This window comes from Pinus tabuliformis, chromosome 4_1, assembly GCF_031772625.1.
Source record: "Pinus tabuliformis cultivar Carrire ecotype Pingquan chromosome 4_1, CPIR1, whole genome shotgun sequence".
In the NCBI taxonomy this organism is placed as follows: Eukaryota; Viridiplantae; Streptophyta; class Pinopsida; order Pinales; family Pinaceae; genus Pinus; species Pinus tabuliformis.
Genome location: NC_142303.1, coordinates 142,464,686 through 142,485,641, shown reverse-complemented (window position 1 = coordinate 142,485,641; position 20,956 = coordinate 142,464,686). Strand labels below are relative to the sequence as shown.

Below are 20,956 nucleotides of genomic sequence, written 5' to 3'. Positions count from 1 at the left end.
TCCTGGGGCTGGTATTGTGACTCAGAGTTTTAGAGATCCTAACCGGCAGTTACCGTTTATTGCGACTTTAGATTTACCCGACTTGACGCGCCTAACGAACGATCCAATTCAATATCTTCAGTTCTGGCCGCCAATGCCAAATAAGTTGCCCAGCGATATACCCAAGTTCGAAGGTAAGTCTGGAGAGGATCCGTCTAATCACGTGATGACTTACCACCTCTGGTGTGCATCAAATTCCATCTCAGATGATTCCATCCGCTTACGTCTTTTCCAGCGTACACTCATTGGTCTCGCAGCCAAGTGGTACATTGAGTTACCACGGGCCTCTTTTTACAACTTTAGCCAGTTAGCTACCTCGTTCTTAACTCATTTTCAGTTACCAGTCAGATACGATAATGGTACAGAATTATTAACTTCGCTAAAACAATCGACATCCACGTACATTTCTGATCACATTCATGAGTGGAGACGTCGAAGGAGATTAGTGAAAGTTTTTATCCCGGACCAAATCTTAGCTGAATGGTTTGTCAAATCATTATTACCAAGAATTACTGAAGATGTAGCTAAGGCCGGAGTAGTTACTGAGGAGCAAGTCATTGCTCAGGCACAATACCTTGACTTAGTTTACACTCAGTCGGGTACGTTACACGAGAAAATTCCGGATCTTCCAAAGTCAAACCAAATCGCTGCTGCTCCTTCGGGATCTCATGCCGCTGATGGTATGATCGGTATCGTGACTACGAAGAGTAAGAAGAAGTCTTCCAAGACCTCCAATACTCCAATTATCACTTTGCCTGATTCTCCGACAGGAGAGTCTTCTCCTCCTGAACTTACCGCCGACATTCACGCTGTAGAGTCATCTACGGCCAAATCCAAAAACGGTGGAAAGAAGAAAGGAAAGAAGAAGGCTAAAGCAGACAAGGCTCCAAAGGAGAAAACGGAAAAGTCGGAAACCAATGACGAAAAGCGCAAACCTCGATATCCTTGTCTTATTTGTGAAGAAGATCATTTTACGAGAGACTGCCCTCATCGGGCCGAGGTAGTGAAAATAGTCAAAGGTTCTCCCACTCCTGCTGTGTTAAAAAATCCATTTCCAGAGCAGGAGAATAAGATGATAGGTTCTTCTTCGAATGCCAGTGAAGAACCCATTTTGATGATGTCTCATGTCAGGATTGCGACTCGATCGCAAGATTATGGTAGTAAGGCTCCTGTTGATGGTAAGGAAGCAGAATCTTCTCACTCTAACCCATCAACCTCAGCTCCTGGTTCCGATCCACTACAGATCGAAAAACCTAACCCAGACTTAGTGATTAAGCCGCCCGCCAAGGGTGTACTTCGAAGGTCTGCTTTCAATCCACATGCGAGAGCAGCCCAGAATTACAACATTGTTGAAGACTTAGCTGTTTCACCTTCAGCAATGTCGGCACTCGAAGTGCTGCAATCATGTCCAGCGCAACGAAAATTGCTTTTGTCGGCTATTGGAGCTGTCGATGTTCAGGACCCGAACCTAATGATCTTTGATCTAGAAAGTAGTACACCGCGTCTCCCCCATCAAATGGCTTTCCAAATTCCAGTGATAGTCAAAAACAGGCCTATTCATCGGACTGTGATTGATGAGGGAGCTTCTACGTGTATTATGTCGATTCAATGTTGGAGATCGCTTGGTTCTCCTTCGTTGAACCAATCCCCCACCATCCTTAAGGCCTTTGATGGCCGTGGGTTCCGTCCGTTTGGTATTCTACAAGAATTGCCTATAGGGGTCGAAGGTAAAACCGTTAGTCTGGATGTGGAAGTGGTTGATGCCCCTCTAGACTACAACCTTCTTTTGGGTCGAAGTTGGTCATATGCTATGACAGCGGTCGTTTCATCGGTCTTCAGAGTCATTAAGTTTCCACATAACGGTAAGATCGTGACTATTGATCAGCTGACATACTTTTCATCCGACCCAACCTCTTCAGAAACTATCCAGCATGTTGGTAAAACGACAATCCCTTATAGGGACATTGGTGTAGGTTTAGTTAAGGATTCCGGTTTACTGGGAACTTTTCCTCTCCCTCCACTCAATGCAGACCCTTCGTTCGCAACAATTCATATGATCACGTCAGAAAACATTATTTATGATGATCCTTGGTATGTTCCCTCTGACTCTGAGCTAGACTCACTCGGTGATGTTATGCCGTTGAGTCCGTATGAGATTGCTTATGAAGCTCTTATGTCTTTTACCGACTTTCATTCAACCGAAACCGACCAAATGAATGTGGTCAGTGAAGAGTCTTTTTTCACCTCACCCTTAGAACGGATAACGTTTCCCGAAGAAGTGTCATCTGACGAACAACTTCGCGAAATCCTAAGTGTAGATGATCTACCATGGGAAGATCTCCATCACAGATCTTCGTTTTTACCTAAGGATGATGCATTTGAAAATGATTTTTCATCTATCTTTACCGCTGAATATGTCAAAGACGCTCAGGATCCAACGAAACATTCTGATTCAGAGCTGAATTTAGGGAATATTTCTCGTACTATTCCCATTGATATTTCAGTGAAGCCCGGAATCGAGGAGAACATTCATATAGGTGCCGCATGTACTGAAGAAGAAATCCAAACTTACAAGGCCCTATTCCAAGAATTCCGCGACGTGTTTGCCTGGTCTTACGAGGAAATGCCGGGAATTGATCCTGCCATTGTTGTTCATGAAATCAAAACCTACCCGGATGCTAAACCCATTCGGCAACGGTTGCGTCAGATTCACCCTCGAAAAGCGGCTGCGATTAAAGCAGAAGTCGAAAAGCTGTTGAAAGCAGGTTTCATTTATCCGATCCCGTTAACGGATTGGGTATCGAATATTGTTCCCGTCAATAAAAAACAAGGAACAATAAGAATCTGTATCGACTATAGGGATATCAATCGAGCTTGTCCAAAAGACAACTATCCTACGCCTTATATCGATCAAATAATTGATGATTGTGCCGGAAGTGAGATGTTTTCCTTCATGGATGGTTTCTCAGGCTATAATCAAATCAATATTCTACCTGCCGATCAACCAAAAACGGCATTCATTTGTCCATGGGGGACATTTGCTTATTGCAAATTACCTTTTGGGCTTAAGAACGCCGGTGCTACTTTTCAACGGGCAATGTCTTATGCATTTCATGACATCAAGCACATTGTGCAACCCTATCTCGATGATTTGCCTGCTCATTCTTTACACCGAGCTGATCACCTTGTCCACCTACGAGCAATCTTTATGAGGTGTAGGCATTATCGAATTCGGTTGAATCCCCACAAGTGTGTTTTCTGTATAGAAACAGGTCGATTGCTGGGATTTGTTGTTTCAAAAGCCGGCATTCGCGTCGATCCCTCGAAAGTCGAGGCTATCATCAAATTGCCTCCTCCTTCGAGTTTGCGCCAACTCCAAAGTTTGCAAGGGAAAGCGAACTTTTTACGCCGATTCATCCCAAACTACGCCGAGGTCACTAAAGGTTTTACACGGTTGTTGAAACAGAACGCACAATTCTTTTGGGACGAGATTGCCCAACAATCTTTTGATGCACTGAAACACGCGTTGACCCATGCACCGTTATTGCATCCTCCCAACTACAACCAGGACTACTTCTTATACCTCGCAGCTTCGCATTCCACCATTGGAATGGTGTTAGTTCAAGAAGATGAATTCAAAGCAGAGCATGTGATATATTATCTTAGTAGAACCTTAAATCCCACTGAGTTAAAATATTCGCATGTGGAGAAATTGGCCCTGGCAGCCGTTCAAGCTGTCCAGCGTTTTCGTCACTACATTCTTCTCCGCAAGACTACAGTTATTTCGGATTGCAACCCTATGATTTATATTTTGACAAAACAACTGCTAGGGGGCAAGTACTCTAAATGGATTGTTATCCTGCAAGAGTTCGACTTGGAGTTCGAGAAGTCCAAGTCTAAGAAATCTTTAGTTTTTGCGGAATTGATGTGTGATTTCCCGAGTGCTGACACAGAGACTGTGGCAGAGGAGTCCATTGTGGACGAATCTTTGTTTCTTATTAGCACTTTAGATCCGTGGTATGGGGATATAATCATCTATCTCCAAACCCAAACCTTTCGGCCTGAAGCTTCCAAGGAAGACCGTCGAAAAATTCGGTTTCGATCCCAGCAATACAGAATTATTGGAGATACACTTTATCGCCGGGGGGCAGACTTAGTTTTTCGACGTTGTTTAACTCACGAAGAGGCTGAGAGAGTTTTGAATGATTGTCACTCTGGAGCATGTGGCGGTCATATGTCTGGGTATGCCACAGCTCAGAAGGTGTTGCGCGCTGGCTATTTCTGGCCGTCTATGTTTAAAGATTGTATCCTTGCTGTCAGAACATGCCACAACTGTCAAGTGTTTGATCGAAAGATGCGCGCTCCACCTGCTCCTCTCCACCCTATAATTGCCGCTGGTCCATTCGCCAAATGGGGCATTGACTTTATTACTTGTAACCCTCACTCGGCCGGGGGGCATGCGTATATCATCCTCGCGGTTGATTATTTTACAAAATGGGCCGAGGCGATGCCTACATTCGACGCAAGCGGCAAGACAGCTGCAGTTTTCGTATTCAATCATATCATAACTAGGTTTGGTGTCCCACAAGCAATCATTACTGACCATGGGAGCCATTTTCGAAACGTCATGATGACTGAGCTTACAAGCCAGCTTGGTTTGCGCCACGATAGCTCTACTCCTTATTATCCGCAAGCCAACGGTTTGGTTGAGTCAATCAACAAAGTTCTAGTCATCATGATTCGACGGATCATTGGTATCCATCGAACGAATTGGCATAACATGTTATTTTCGGCGCTATGGGCATATCGAACTTCAGTGAAAAATTCAACAGGTTTCACCCCTTTCCAGCTAGTTTATGGCTTAGAAGCTGTGTTACCTATTGAATGCGAAATCCCATCACTTCAAATGGCTGTCGAATTACTTCCAGCTACTTCCGAAGAGGAGAAACGGTTATTATACTTGGCTAAATTAGATGAGACTCGACGTGACGCTACTTTAGCTATCGAGACTCACGCGAAACGAATGAAAGCTCAGTACGATAAAAATGTAACCCCTCGAAGTTTTTCGGAAGGAGACCTAGTACTATTATATGATCAAGCTAACGATAAGCTAGGTGCCGGAAAATTCGTTCCCATGTGGCATGGGCCCTACATTGTAAAGCGAAAGCTAGCAAAAGGGGCTTATGAGTTAGTTGATTTTGATGGGGACTCTTTGGGTAAACCCAGAAATGGACTTTACCTAAAGAGGTATTATGCTTAAAATGATGGGTATGGAGAAATTTTTAGATAGGTTAGATTTTCTTTCTAGCTAGCAAGTGTGTTAGTTTAGTCAGTGTGCTTAGCTTAGCAAGTGTGGTTTTTCGTCATTATTCTGGCTTATCTTGGTTTTACTCTTGATATTGTAGATGTCGACGCCTCTCCAAACATACATTGGATTTGCTGATGGTGCTTGTCGTAATACACGGAATATCTCTTCCGCAGCTTGGGTTATCTATTCGCCCTCTGACGAGTTAGTTTCTATGCATGGGGTAAGCCTCGGTCAAACAACGAATAACATTGCAGAATACAGCGCAGTGGTTGAATTATTATCCGAATCTATTTCATTTGGAATTCGACGTTTGATAGTGAGGTTAGATTCTGAACTTGTTGTATTACAGCTTAATAGAGTTTATGCCATTAGAAATCCTGTGTTATTAAGGTTGTTTTTGAGAGTGCGTCTCTTGGAACGTGAATTTGATTACATTGAATATCAACATATTCCAAGGTCTTTGAATACATTAGCAGATGCAATTGCTTCTCGAATGTTGGACAGACATTTACGATAATCATGCAAGTAAATTTAAAAACATTTCATCACATATGTTAAACAAGATAAGCCGGTAATAGTGATATATATAGATAGAAGTGTGTCAAAAAATATATACATCGTCTTCGATCATAGGTTTAAAACACCTTATGATCGGCAAAATGATAGTACAAAAAGTCAAAAATGTCACATGTGACTACAAAAGTGACTAGTCAATCACTGGTGGTGCTCTCTGTACGACACCACTGCGCGGGCTACCTTACGCAAAAATCTCCTAAACGGTCCAGGGACCGCGACTACGAAGCGCTGAAGCCTGATAGGAATGTCGTCCATAGTAGTCTCAGGTATATCTGCCGTGAGACGCTCTAGATCATGCTCCAACTCAGCTAGTACTTCTGCGGTCGCATCCTGTGGGGCCGGTACCGGTGCAGCTGGATGTAGTCTATCATAAGGCCGGAGGTTGGCTGGACGCTGTGGACCAACATCTGCATTTTTAAAAAGTTTACTATTAATTTTGAGACGATATATATAAAAAATACAAAAAATACATAACTAGAAAACTTGTGAAAATAAAAAGTACCTCTGTCGTCCCATTGTTCTCCCTGTGGAAGAACCATGTCCGGATCACCTCTGAAATCCATTCCGGCATACGGAAAGTCCTGTATCACAAAAAGCTGGCCCTCTAACCAGTCAAAATAACTATCTGAGAATCGAACTACTGTCGCGCCCTCGTCAGGATGCCGGGCCATCACCGCAACCCATCGTATCAGCTTTGGCTGCTGGGGACCCAAGATATCAACAGTGAGTTGCTGAGGGATCAGCATTGGAATTCTCTCCAAGGCAAAGCTCACGACTATAGGCCCATATCCAAAAGTCTTTAGTCGTCCGTTCTTTGCCTTGGTTAGTTGGCTCTTCATATGAGCCGACACAGCTTCACACCAGTTGAAAATGGTGCCTTGGTAACAGTCAATTGCCATCCGCATTTGGGATCCGGAAGCAATGTGTAAAGCGGCCGCGCCGCAAATTCTGGTAACCGTGAACGCTATGACTTTGAGTTCCGGCAGAGTGATGTGTTTTATCTCTATGCCTTTTGAATGGTGAGCCCCAGGTGTGCACCAATTCTCGCGGAGACTATCAAGGGATTGGCCACCCGGCCTAGTCCCCGCAAGACTGAGTTGCTCACCTCTGTTTGGCAAGCCAGTGAGAAAGTATACATCCGAGGGCTCTATCTCGAGCTGGTGCCCTCCTATGTAAAAGCATTGTTCTTGTACGTTCCATCGCTCAACCAGCCATTCCAAGAATCTTACCTGGCCCCTCATGCCCGGTATGGTCCAATATTTGTATAATCCGCATGCTCTTAGGGCATCCAGGGAAGGTTGATGATTTATTGCAGCTTCATCTTCCTCTACATGCTCTCTTTCTCTCCAGTCTAACATGATTAATGCCCTGCATATCAAAAATAGCAATTAGAAATTGATTTGGGAATTCTTGGTGGTTTTTTGAGAGAGTTGGGGTTTTGAAATGCGCGTTTCTCGGAGGACGCACCCCGGCTTTGTAGCACAGGGCGCCCGGACGCAGCTGGCCTGAAGGCGGGCTGCGTCTTCCGACCGTTTTCCCGTATGAGAAAAAGTCGGGGGACGCAGGTCACCCGAAGGGCACCTGCGTCCGCCGAGAGGCGCATTCCAAAACCAAAACCCCCCCAAAAAATGAAACTAAAACCTAAAAATTGATTCTAAACGGATAGAAATGCAGAGTAGGATGTGTAAAATACCTGGATGAGACGGCGTTCGATTCCGACGGTCAGATTTTCCGCAGCAACCACGGGAAGTTTCTTGTCAAAAGCTCCTTTTTCAACCTCAACAGTGAAACGGTAAAAATGACATGGTAAAAGGTCTTTTTATAGGTTTTTTGGATGAATTAGTTCATTTTTTACCATGAAAAGATGTTTTTGAATGTATTTTTGCCTATTTTAAACAGGTATGAGTAATGTGTTACTTTTGTGCAGGACAAAGGGATTTCGAGGGAAATTGTAATTTTTCACAAACAAAAATATCAGAGTCATCTTTTAAGCCCTTTTCTGACTCCTAAAACATGAAAAGATCGCCGAGTGTTTCTTTTTCACTCGTTAAAACAGAATTAAAAGACGGTCCCCTTTTAGCTCTTTTCTGACCGCAAAATCAGGAAAAGATTGCCGGGTTTTTGTCGTTTCGAACTCGATAAGGAAATAAAACGACGTGTCCTTGATCGCTTTTTACTTTTCAGGTTAACGACACTATTATGAAAGTACTCCTTGGTCGCAAGATCAAGCGGTTCCCCCAGGTATTATTTTATACTTTTTCGGGCTTGAGGGACACAAATATACGAAAAAGTTCAACGTGGAGTCTCCTTTAGTTTTTTCAGACTCTCTAAAATTGAAAAACGCCGAGTTTCTCCTATACTGGGCTCGTTAAACTTTTACAGTAGAGGACCTGTTCAATTACAAACAGGAACGAACCACTCCTTCCTAGGGTTCGAATTTAAACTAGGTTGGACTCGTCCGAAGGATGAGCTTATAATCAAGCATATGTTATCCTCCTCAAGCTTGTTAAAAATAAAGAGGTACTTGCCAGAAATGGTGGGGGAAAAAAGAGAAGAATGAACCTATTTGTCACCTTTTGTCTCAGAAGAAACTTTATTACCGCTCTTGAACACGACACTTTTCATTCACCTGGATTGGGAAATCTTTTACCTCACAGTTGACCAAATCACTTTGAAAGTCTTTAACCGGGTTCCAGGGGTTAACTTTGAGTTATACGTCACCAAGCCATCTGTTGTGTCGTTATGTGTTCAAGAGGTCTGCAAGCAAAAACTTTCATCTGCAAAATACTTGTCATCCATTTGACCATCCTTGAGTCAGTCCTTACAGCAACATTTCTTCAACTTGAACAATGATTTCGTGTTGCGGGCTTGCCTGCAACGGGTCGCTTTCTATCGACATCGACACATTATCTAGAAAGATGACTTAGGAATCGACAGTACCTTGAAGTCTGCATGCATCAATGGCAGGTTTCTCGCCTTTGACGTCAGTTTACATCATTGACTTTCGATCAGAGGATTCCGTGAAGTGTTCGACATCAAAACATCTATTCACATTTCACGGGTTGTGCTTGGTACTTTGAGAACCATTGACATTACTGGTGGTTTCTCTCACGCTTGTTAACAGTTTACATCATTGACTGGTAATCAAGTGGTTTCTACCATGTTCGACATCGAATCATTTAATCACATGGCTAGAATCGTACCAATTCGGGAAGTAGAAGTGAAGACCCTGGATCTAGTTTCTACCATCCAGGCTGCGAGGAGTTTTGTATTCATTATCTATGTAGACTAATCATAAACAGATGGCTGCGTCCATACTGTATCTACAAAAGTCTATAAAAATGATGTACTGCAAGATCATTCCTGTATCAGAATAGTTAGTCCATTAGTTAAAGTTTTGAATCTGAGTATGGGAATGCCTACCTCAGTAATGATATAATCTTATCCATGTATTTTGTGTTGAAAATTGCAGGTTCCAACCAGGCCATCCACAAGGCAATCCTTGAAATGATAAAGCGCTTCACCCTTCCTAGAATTACAAAACCCTATTCTATTTCAGGCTTCGCACTTTAGGGGGCAATCTGTTACACTAAAAAATGTCACCTTGACTACTTACAGTTAGTATGGCTCAAATCAACAGTCATGCTACCCTCTTAGGCAAGTCTCATGCCTCTGTTATCCATCTCAAACTCAAAGAAGAGAGAAAGTCTTGTAAAAACTATGTTTATCTCTGGGGTCGCAGGTTCTCTCTAGCCTTACCTGCGGGGACGCTGACCTTTTTCACAAAATATGCGTCCATGGACGCTCTGTATGTTAAGGGACAGGTGCGTCCCTCTGTAAAAGGCAAAATGCGCGAGTTTTATCTTGAAAAAGTTACTTGTGGTTACTTCTAGAACATTCTAGAGGTCGGTTTGATGAAATGGATGCGCCTCCAGTTGGTTCATGTATCTCTATTAAGGGGGAACTTATCCCATCAATAAGGGAGCTATCCCACCCATAGAGGGGGATGATCCCATTGATAGTGGACCTGAATAACCTCTTTACAGCACTATAAATAAAGGCATTGATAGTTAGCTTTCGTCCATCAGTTAAAAAGCTTCTTCTCAGAGCTCATAGAAGTTGGCTTAAGCTCCTAGCGGACTTGTGCCAGCTGACCAAGTGACAGCTGCGGCAAGAGCTAGTACTTGTACATACAACACCGTCGCTTCCAAGTTTGTTACGAACTACCGGGTTGATAAAATTAAAGAAGGGAGTTCCAGGAGTTGCAGCATTATTGCTGCAACACTGGGGCTCACCACGCAGCAAGGCTGAAATCATTCACTTGGCGACTCCAAATCAGTTTCGACATCAGATCCAAGGACTCCATTGGAGGATGAAACCGACCAGTAGAAACATGAAAGGACAATATGGAAAGATCAGGTATTCAAGTTGGAATTTCATCCAAGACATTTTGTTCTTTGTTATAAATTATTTCTTCTCTTTTCCTGAAAATGTCAAGAAGGCTTTGCAAAGTATATTGTATTTGAGAAAAGATCCTCAGCTTGCATTTGATTCCTTCCCTTTGAAGATTGTGAATACCAAATATTTGCATGCCTTTGAGCTTGATCAAGACCCTTTTTCTGAATCTTGTGATGAGCATCTTCAAACTAATGAGCCTCAAGAGACCAATATTGATTCTATACCTTCTGTACATACCCCTATAACTTGTAAAATTCCAGATCGATACAAGCACATGATTTTGCCTCCTATATCCCATGCTTTCCCTAAAAATCGTGATCTATATCTACCAAGATTTGATGGTGAATGTGACAACATCACTGCTGAGAGACATGTATTGAATTTTGAGTCTTTTCTTGACCTTTTTGAAGTTGATGAAGAATATGTTAGTATTAGGCTTTTTTCTCTTTCTTTGCAAGGCAAAGTCAAGAGTTGGTTCAAAACCCTGCCTGATGCGAGCATCTCAGATTTCCAGCAGTTCGTCAAAGTTTTCCTCGACAAGTGGGTCGTCAGACAAAATCCTTTCTTGATTATAGAAGAGTATAATCAACTGAAAAGATTGACAGTGGAGACAATACAACATTTTTCTACCGTTTTCGATGCCGGTTAATATAAGACCTCCTCCTAGATCCGCTCTCTTGCACTACCCGGAAGCCTTTGATCCAAAATTGGAGTTTCAGCTGAGGGAAAGGAACCATGCAACACTTGAAGAGATGCAGAATAATGCAGTAGATGTAGAGGCTAATCTGTTGATCAGAAGGGCAAAGTTGAAGGAAGAAGCGATGAAAAACATAGATCCAGAGGAATCAACATCTTTAGAGGTAAAGCTTGACATTTTGGTAAGTGCAGTAGAAGAGATGATGCAAAAGGTCACTACAAGGAAAGAGTATGAAGTTCAAGACCATGGCTTACTGATTGAAGAAGAACAAGTGGCTGATCCAAAATATTTTCTTTCTTATCCTAGTTGTCATAAATCTGATAATGATTGTTTTATAGATCATCTTAGAGAAGAGAGATATGTTGATATGATATGTATGCTTGATGATGTGTTTTTTACTGATGTTTTTCCTAAGTTTGATCAATATGATGATGATGATGATTATGTTCTCTAAACAGAAGCTACTCTTGCAGACAAATCATCAGCTAGTTTGTGGGAGGAGGAAGTTCACTTTCAACAGTTCGAATACAGTGATCAGCCATGGAAAAGAGGAGGAAAGTGCAGAAAATTTTGAAGTAAGTGAAGGATCTTTTCCTTTTTGTTTTGCTTCGTTTCAGTTCATCAGATACTACTTTCATGCAATCAAAAGTCAATCGTCGACAAGTCTTGATTTGAACCATCTTGAGGGCAATGAAAACCTTGTTCAAGACTTTTCATATCCAGAATTGCAGCCTCCGAATGTCATTGATTTTCAGGTTGCATATGAAGACTTGGAAGCTGGAACATATGATAAAATGGTTCAAGATGATTCCGTACCATTCTGTTTTGAATCATTTAAGTTTATGAAGGAAAATTTGCATAGTACATTTTCAATAAAGGATGGGCAGACTGTAGAAAATCATGCAATCTCATCGGAACCAAGAGAAAATGGGTTGCAACAGTATTTTCAAGTTTTTCATGATCCAATAGCTGATGTGTTGGATGATGTCTACAGTTGAAGTCCTTCTCCATTAGCTACCTGTGAGCTTGAAACGTGTAATGATACAAACTTGATCTGGCAGTCGGTTTCTTTGTCATTTTCAGCAGGAGTCTCGTCACAATGCTCAGATGAAATTTTGCATTCATGGTATGAGGAGAACAAAAGTAATCCATTGGATGAGCTTAGTCTTAGTGTGCATGAATTTCAAGATCCTTATGCAGTGTTTTTGGAGGTGGATAGAGAATCGATACTATTCAACGGATATGTTTATAAGTTTTCATGGGAGTTGCCTTTCAGTAGTTCTCTCTTGTTGTTCATAAGCAAGCACTTGCAGAGAATTCAAACAACAGCCGTAATACTTACTTGGTTGCATTGGTTGTTTCACTTCACTTGATTAGGTGATGAATGGAACAACTAGAGTAGGTTGTATTGAATAAGCTCCATTTTGAGCATATTTTCCAGATTGTTAGTTGTGTTTTAGTATTGAGTCAATTTCAAGTCAGTTTGGGTCTGTTTCGAGTCAGTTTTTAGTCTTTATAGTTGATTTAGTTTTGAGTCAGCGTATTGGTTTTAGTTTGCGGAAGTTATTGACTCCATTTCCCAATGGAAGAAGGCACTGGTCTGCTTTCCAGAGATCTATGGTTCTTGGCACCTCCCAAGAGCTACCATCCCCATTGGAGCCAATGTTAGTGTCGGTATCTTCATCCTTCCATCAGTGATCAAAATTTCTCTTTTTCCATGCATATTAAGTGTCTCATCCAATCAGTTGCACTCCATTAGGTCATGGATCATCTGATGGTAGTGGTTCTTTGTCAATTTCCCTCATGCCTTTCATCTGCTGGCCTATTTTCACATGTACAGGTCATCTGCTGTCAATTTTATTTCATTTCATTTGTAGAAGTAGTTTTAGGGTTTTCATGTCTCATTAGGTCTAGGGTTTGCCACCATGGTCTTCAAAAAGCTCAATAAGAGGTCAACAGGCACATGAGGATGTTTAATAAATTCATAAAATCACAAATTATACTGATTATTTGCTCCATAAAAGTTTTTTACCTTAAAACAGAGTTTTGAGGTGAAAACAGAGTTTTTCTATTTCATGTAAAATTTTTATGTAATTTTATTGTTTTCATATGTAATAAAGCATCATCTGCAGCGCTTGGTAACCTTGCCAAACTCCATCACTCCAGCTCCTGCAAAAGAAACAAAAAACCATCCAAGCATTAGTCCATCAAATGTCAAAAAGAGAGCCAAACTGCAAAACAGAGTTTTTAAAGAACAAAGTGAAAAAGAAAACGTCAGAAAGTGGGTTTTCTAAATAAAAATTAAAGTCCAAAGGTATATAAAGTGATTATTTGTGTTAGAGCCTTCATTTGTGCCAAAAGAAAGAGAGAACAAGTGAAAATCGTGTTTTTGAGGTGAAGAAAGGAAAATTGCAGCAAATTTTTGAGATTTCTCTGGGTGTGGTGCATCTGGGTATTGGCGCGGTGCACCTGCTTGGCGCGGCGCACCAGGCATAGAATTTACAAAGGGATTTGAACTGGCGCAGTGCAGTTGCTCGGCGCGGCACACCGGGCATAGAATTTACAAAGGGATTTGAACTGGCGCGGCGCACCAGTCTGCCAAGCCTAAATTTCACTCAAACGACCTTCTCAAGCTCCAAAATCTTGCAAATGTCATTCCTCAAGTAAGTAAAACCTCCCATTTTTCCATTGCAAGAGATTTAGTCCTCCTTGATGGTGTTTTGATAGGTGAAAAATCAAACCCTAATTTGCTGCACAATTGCATTGCAAAACTGTCTAGGGTTTTGTAGTTTTGTCATTCTTGCTGTTTTTACTCCCTTGTATGATTTTCCCACATCCCATCCCCCTGCACTAAATTTCCCTAATTCCCTTCCCCTTTCCCTCTCCCATTGACACTCAACTTACCCCCTATCACCAAACCATAAACCCTATACATATTTCCTACTATTCCCCAAACCCTAATTCCCTTTTCGTAAACCCTATCATTCCCTAAAAACCTTACTGCTATCATCAAAACCCTCCTTTGCACTTATAATTTCAGTCAACCCTTTTATCGCCAAAAGAGAAACAACAATCACCCTATATTTAAGAAAATCTCTTCATACTTATCATCCTACACTCTACATTTGCAAATATGGAAACAGATTTAGCTTATGAAAGGGATGAAGAAACTGCGAGTGATTCTTCCCAAGAGGTTCATGCCACCATTCAGCTGAGTGTACCATCATTCAGAGGGTTTCCATCATCATTTCAGGTTCCAATGGGTCATTTTACACCTCATTCATGCTTCAGTTGTGCCTAGGTAAGGTTCATTTCCCTCTCCTAGGGTTTTGAAGGTAATTTCTCTTGGATGGTCAAATCATCAACAAAACTTGTATCCTGATGTTCATACACCTTCCCCTATCCTTAATGTACCTCACTAAACACTTCCCATCACTGATATCCCTCAAATTCCTCATTTTTTCACAAACCCTAGTTTCTTGCTACAATTTGACAATTTTCTAGGCTATGCCTGTGTTTTGCCTTTTTGGACCCCTTCCCCGCACTCAATATTTGAAATTTCACCTTCCCCTGCTTCCTAACATCCCTAACTATTTCCCAAAATTTTCTCAAAAATTTAGAAGCCCTTTATCCCTTTCATTTCACTTCATTTTGACAAATCCGCTGTTCCACACATCGGGATAGGTTCTACTCAAATGATGTTTCTGAGCAAGAAAAAATGAATTTGGAAACTGTGAGAGAGGTTTTAATCCATAATAGGCCAAGGAAGAAAAACCTCCTTCATTTTTTACACAGGTGTCATGGTTTTAGAGAAATGCCAAAAATACAGTTCCCTCAAGCGAATTGATGCACCTCTGAAGTGACCTTGGGAAAATCAAGATTTCTCCTAGATTGGTTGCCCAAATGACTTACTTGATGAGCCAAATGATAACTATACACAAAGAGATTTCCAATGAGCTATCATGAGCTCAATTTGGAGTTGAGGATGACCTTCAAACGTTGACTGCAACAACACTCTGCCTTTAGGTAGCCTCATTTTGCACATTTTGACCCGTCTTGGGAGATTTGACTTTTGACAGGGAAAAGGAACTCCAAATTGAAACATTCAAGATTTTTTGGAAAGAAGACTCAATAATATTTCCAAAGAGCTATCGTGCACCCAATTTTGACACCGGGAAGGCCTCCAAAACTTGATCTGGAAACGGCGCTATGCACATAATTAGTGGCGCTACGCATAGAAATTTTTAACACAGGCTTTTCCAATAGGTGCGTAGCGCCACCTGGCACTCGCTTTTGATAGGGACCTCCATTTGAAGAAAACTTGGCATTTTTGGATTCCTTATGAAAATTTATGGATGCTCATAAATTACTAGGAAATTTTGACAAGTTTTGGACCTCCAAAAGGGCCAAAAACACCTCAAAAACGCCCTCTCTGCCACTTTTTGGCCACACAAGAAGCAACCTTGGGAGATTGCAATTTTGGAGGGTCAAATGGACTCCAAATCAAAAAATTCAAGTTGTTCTAGAAATTAGACTCATAGGGCTTTCCAAAAAGATATCTTGCACCTGATTTGGACCTCGGGAAGCCTTTCAAAATTAGCTTGGAAAAAGCACTACACACAGGAAAAGTGGCGCTATGCACAGGATGAAAAAGTGCCAATTTTGCTCAAAAACTTTGTTTTTCACCTAGTTTTCTTCTAGTTTGACTTTTTCTCTCTTATGGTCAAATTCATGATGTGACATGATGTAAATTGATGTACTATGATGTAAAAATTATAAAAATTGACTTGATAAGGTAGATACATCAGTTGTAGGTGGTTGGAGGATGAATGAATTAGTTTTCTAGGTTTAAGAGGCAAGCTGTTCCACTACCTATTTTTTTGTTCCTAGTTTAGATATGGTTGAAACCACCCCTCTTCTCATGGATTCGACCCCTGATGGATAGCACTGGTGGTTTGGAGGTCTATATCATGTGTTTTTCCAGTCATTTGTAAAGATTGGACCCTTGTGAATGTTTTGAACATTATTGTACATTCATTTTGCAGTTTGGCAAGGAAATAGACCAGGGTTTGCAGCATTTTGTGGGATTATTGTGGCAAGGTGACTTAGTATTGTTTTTCCTTCTGTGATTCAATTTATCATGTGTTTATGTGTGCCATTATCTCTCTCTTTTTCAACTTAACTAAATGAATCAAGTATAAAGGTGGAAATCATTGATGTTGCAGTGCTCTACCTTAGGGTTTATTTAGTTTTACATGTTTTCTACCGTTTGAATAGGACTCATGACACATTCATGCCCTCTCCAACTCCTCACCAGTCTTAAGACTCTCCATTTCTCTTAATTCAAGGTACTAAAGCACTTGCCTACCTCGCCCCACAGAAACCTCTGGAAAACTGAGCTCATTCCTCGGACCCAAAATTGCCTTTCACATTTGATCCAACAAACCACCATAAAACTCAATCAAACTCCTATGAGCATATATCTAGCCTAAAGTTAGTCTTTACATCAGTCATCTCAAGCCTCACTTGCTATATTTTCCTAAGATTGACAAGGAGAGAGCCCTCTCATGACCTGGTAGGGCTAGCTACCAGGTTAAGCATGGTTTTATGTTACCCTAGAGCTGCCTTTCTCAGCCTAAGGTAGATTTAGGCCATAACACGTAGAATGGCTGAGCCAAATCTCTCTTTAGCAATTCATCCTCATGCCATATTCCAAGCACGAATGTGGGATCTCATAGAACACATCAATCGAAAATCATCTAGGGCTTAAAAAGGCCATCCACCTCAACCCATCAAATAGTGATTCCACCTCATGGTCTGACATCACAAAACCATAATTAGATTGGTCTTTGTCCAAGTCTTCCAAGGCTTCCAGAGCGTTTGTCCAACCAAGGCTTCCAGGATTAGTAACTCAACCCACCAATGGTTTCCAGAGCGTTTTTCCAACCAAGGCTTCTAGGACTAGTAACTCAACCCAAGTTGTTACAGGGATTCTAGAGCATTTGTCCAACCAGGGCTTCCAAGACTAATAAATCAACCCAAGCTAAGGAAACATGAGAACCAACCAAAATAAAACAAGGAAAACAATCCACAATCACCGTGGCTATCCAGGAAATGGAAAATCTAGGCAATCCACTGCCAATCTAGGCAATCCTCCATGTCACTGACAGAACATGACCAAAAATACACATGCATATGTCATGCATGCCAAAACTAGTGAGGAAAACATACATGCAACTCGGTACCTACAAGAAAATCTCATTGTAGTTTCCAATCTCGATGCCTTCTTGTGCTTTCTAGCTCTTCCTTTGTCTTCTTTCTCCAAAACTCTAAGTATGTCACACTCCTCCAAGAGTGCTCCAAGAGACTCTAAGTCTGAGAGTATGAGAGAGAGGGAGAGATAATGGAAGAGATCTCCAAAACTGAACTAACAAAAGGTTACCAACTGATATCATAAGCCTTTTTATGCATGAGGCCTCTATTTTCTTCATTTTCCATTATTCTACTTCAATGTCCTCCTCACATGCAACCCGTGACCTTTCACCTCCCTTTTCTCCTAATTTCCATTATTTTTTATAAACAAATGTGCCAAAAATGCCATTTTTCCTTTCCAAACCCTTAACTATTGCCTTTACCAATTTCCTTAGCCATTAATAGCCAAATAAACAGCCACACTGGGATGTCTTGCCCAACACTCAACTTGGAATAAGTGTCCCATCAACCGTGGTTATTATTTTTTCCTTTATTAACTTTTATTACATGAAATTTTCACCATGACTGTTACAACTGTCTTTAGGGACTACAAAATCATTATCTCTCAGCAAAAGGTGTGTTGTCTTTCTTGGTTGGAAGAAGAGTGCTTGTGAAGACATCAAGAGTTGGGCATATGAAAAGAAGTGGTTCGACACTTAAGATTCCTAAAGGAAGAGTTGAATGCTTAAAAAACATGACCGAGTGTGAAATTAGTGACTTGAAACAAAGGATGGAATGATCATAAGGAGGATCGAAAATTTGGAGGGTGTTGTAGCAACGACAACATTAAAAAAGTAAATTAATAGTCGACTACTATGAGAAATGTGAATTTCTAATTTTTGATCAATTTTAATTTTTGACCATTTCAAAGATTATTTTTTCCATAGTGGCATTAGTTTGCTTCTACTATAGCAGTTGAGTGGAGCTAATGCTATTATGTTCTATGGAACCTATATTTTCAAATTTGTGGGTAAGTGTACACTACTATTTAGCTAGATTACTTTTCATTATAGACCAATCAACCTCATGACCTTTATTTTACCTTTTATGGTTTGGAATTGTTAATATTAGGGCTTAATATTTATAATTTGGAAATTAGAAAAAAAAAACATCTCAAAGAAATTGTCAATTCAAACTGAAGATATACCCCAATAAATTCAAAATAATGTTAATATATTATATAAAATCACTAACTTTTCTCCTGAAACATATCCCCATCTATAGGAGTTCAGACATAATTTTCGATATTATGTTGTTTAATAGGGTTTGAAAATTTGAGATATGTATTTATACATAGGAGAAAAGACATGGCACATAAATCCCTTATTCCAATAGGTAATGGTTTCAAAATTTGTCTGAAATCTTGCAGGAGTTTCATCAAGCAAAGCTGCTAATCTTGGACTTGGTGCTATTCAGGTGTTCTTGTTTGTTGATTTGTTACATGATTTCAAATATAATTTTTTTAGTATCTAATCAACGTTTTTGTGATAAGCCTTTAGGTTTTAACTTGATGGTTGTTATACAGGTTGCCATGACTTCTTTCACTACATGGTTGATGGACAAAATTGGAAGATGACTCCTCTTCATAGGACGTTATCTGCTACTACCAAGGATGTATTTCTTTGCCCACCATGACATTTTATGTATGACTTAAATTCATTAATAGTAATTCAAATAGATTGTTTCAATTCTACAAATCTCAGCTGGGGGAATGGGTATCTGCCTTTTTCTTGTTGGACTTGCATTCTTCTTGGAGGTAATCTCTCTAAAATATTTGTTATAGAGTACTATATATTTTGAATTTAGTTTGTGGGGACAAATTTGAAGGTATATTTTGAATATGTAGATTAAAGAGAATAAGGAATAAATCTAGAGGATGAAATTGAATCATGTGAGTCTTATGAAAGTATCAGAAGCTTATATATATATATATATGTTACAGACCCATTCTCCAGGAGCTTTTGATGAAACAACCTATAATATTTTGGCTATAACTAGTGTATTGGTAAGACTGCTTTTATTTTAGCAAACATTGTCATGTTTCCTTTACAGAAATTCGTACAAAGGCGTTCACTAAAAGGGTCTATTTTGATGTAGGTTTAAATAGTTTCCTTTTCTCTTGGTATAGTAGCCATTCCATGGATTATTATGTTAGAGGTAATTTTTCCACTGTAAATTCAAGCAAAATTTGTTTGTGGAGATCTCAGGTTGTGAGATGTTATGAGATTATCTAAGCACTAGAAATATCTCTGACATGACTTTCACTGAATTCTTTGACTCCTATACTGTAGATCCTCCTCGTTAATGTAAAGGATGTTGGTAATAGTATTACAACTTTGATGAATTGTATGCCATATTTTGTGGTGACCATGATAGTCAATTTACTTTTAGAGTGGAGAACTTTAGGTAAATTCATTACATTTAATGTTTCAAGTCTACTAAAGACTTTTGGGTTTCTGTATTTGGGTGTGTTTTTGTAGGGTATTATAATGGGTTAGTTGATTGGATCTATCACATATACATACATTAATCAACTAATGTTATGATTACATTCTATACACTTTAAGGTTATATTTTTGTGAGGATTTGTCAAAACCAACAATTTATGGTGAGAGGCCATTTCTTTTTCCTAAAACCAGTCTAAAAGATCTTTTGTATTTGGTTATAGGGGCTTTTTGGATTTATGTTCTTGTTGTTACTTTTGCAGTTTTATTTGTTGCAATAAGGGTGCATGAAACTAAATGGTGAATCCTTTGTGGAAATTCAATATTTGTTTAAGTAAAGTTGAGATGGTTCTATAGTCTCTGTATTCTATCAATGATCATTGCATAGATTACTATATTGAAGACATTTTGAAAACTTGTTAACAGAAGAATGGTGGATTTATTTTTGTATTTGTGATGCTTTATCATACCATTTTTAAATGTGAACTCATAGGTAAACAAGTTTCAAGGAAAAATAGTGTGCTTGGTGCAGTGGTAATTATCTCTTCTCCTCTCTAGTCTGTTTTGTATTTTCAAAGTTCTCATAGCAAAATTTATGCTTGCTCTGAATTATCACCATCTAAGAATTACATGTGCGGTTATATGAAGTGCAGAAATATTTGTTTCGCCAACAAGCTCATTTTCATATTAAAATAAGCTTCATCTTATCGTAATTCATGCATTGGTTGTTATTTACATTGCAACTATATGTTCTAAGAATTATCTTATGCCAACCCATATTTTAAGTCTTCGTGTAGTGGTTCATAACGTTGTCATGTGTTTCAGAGTTCCATGTCAAACCATAACAAATAATTTGAGAAAAGTATATATATATATATATATATATATATATATATATATATATATATGTATGTATACATACATACATACATACATATATGTATGTATACATACATACATACATACATATATATATTTATGTATGTATGTATGTATGTATATCTATACATACATACATACATACATACATAAATATATATATGTATGTATGTATGTATGTATACATACATATATATATATATATATATATATATATATATATATATATCATCCACTTATAAATCATTCACTTCATCTCTCTCTCTCTATATAGAGAGAGATAGAGAGAGAGAGAGAGATGAA

At 39.7% G+C, this 20,956-nt stretch overlaps 1 pseudogene; it reads left to right on the top strand.

Annotated features, from left to right (window-relative positions):
• The window catches only part of LOC149174603 (sugar transporter ERD6-like 6), a 60,602-nt pseudogene extending 40,524 nt beyond the window's left edge, over window positions 1-20,078 (top strand).
• Window positions 20,079-20,956: the final 878 nt, after the last annotated feature.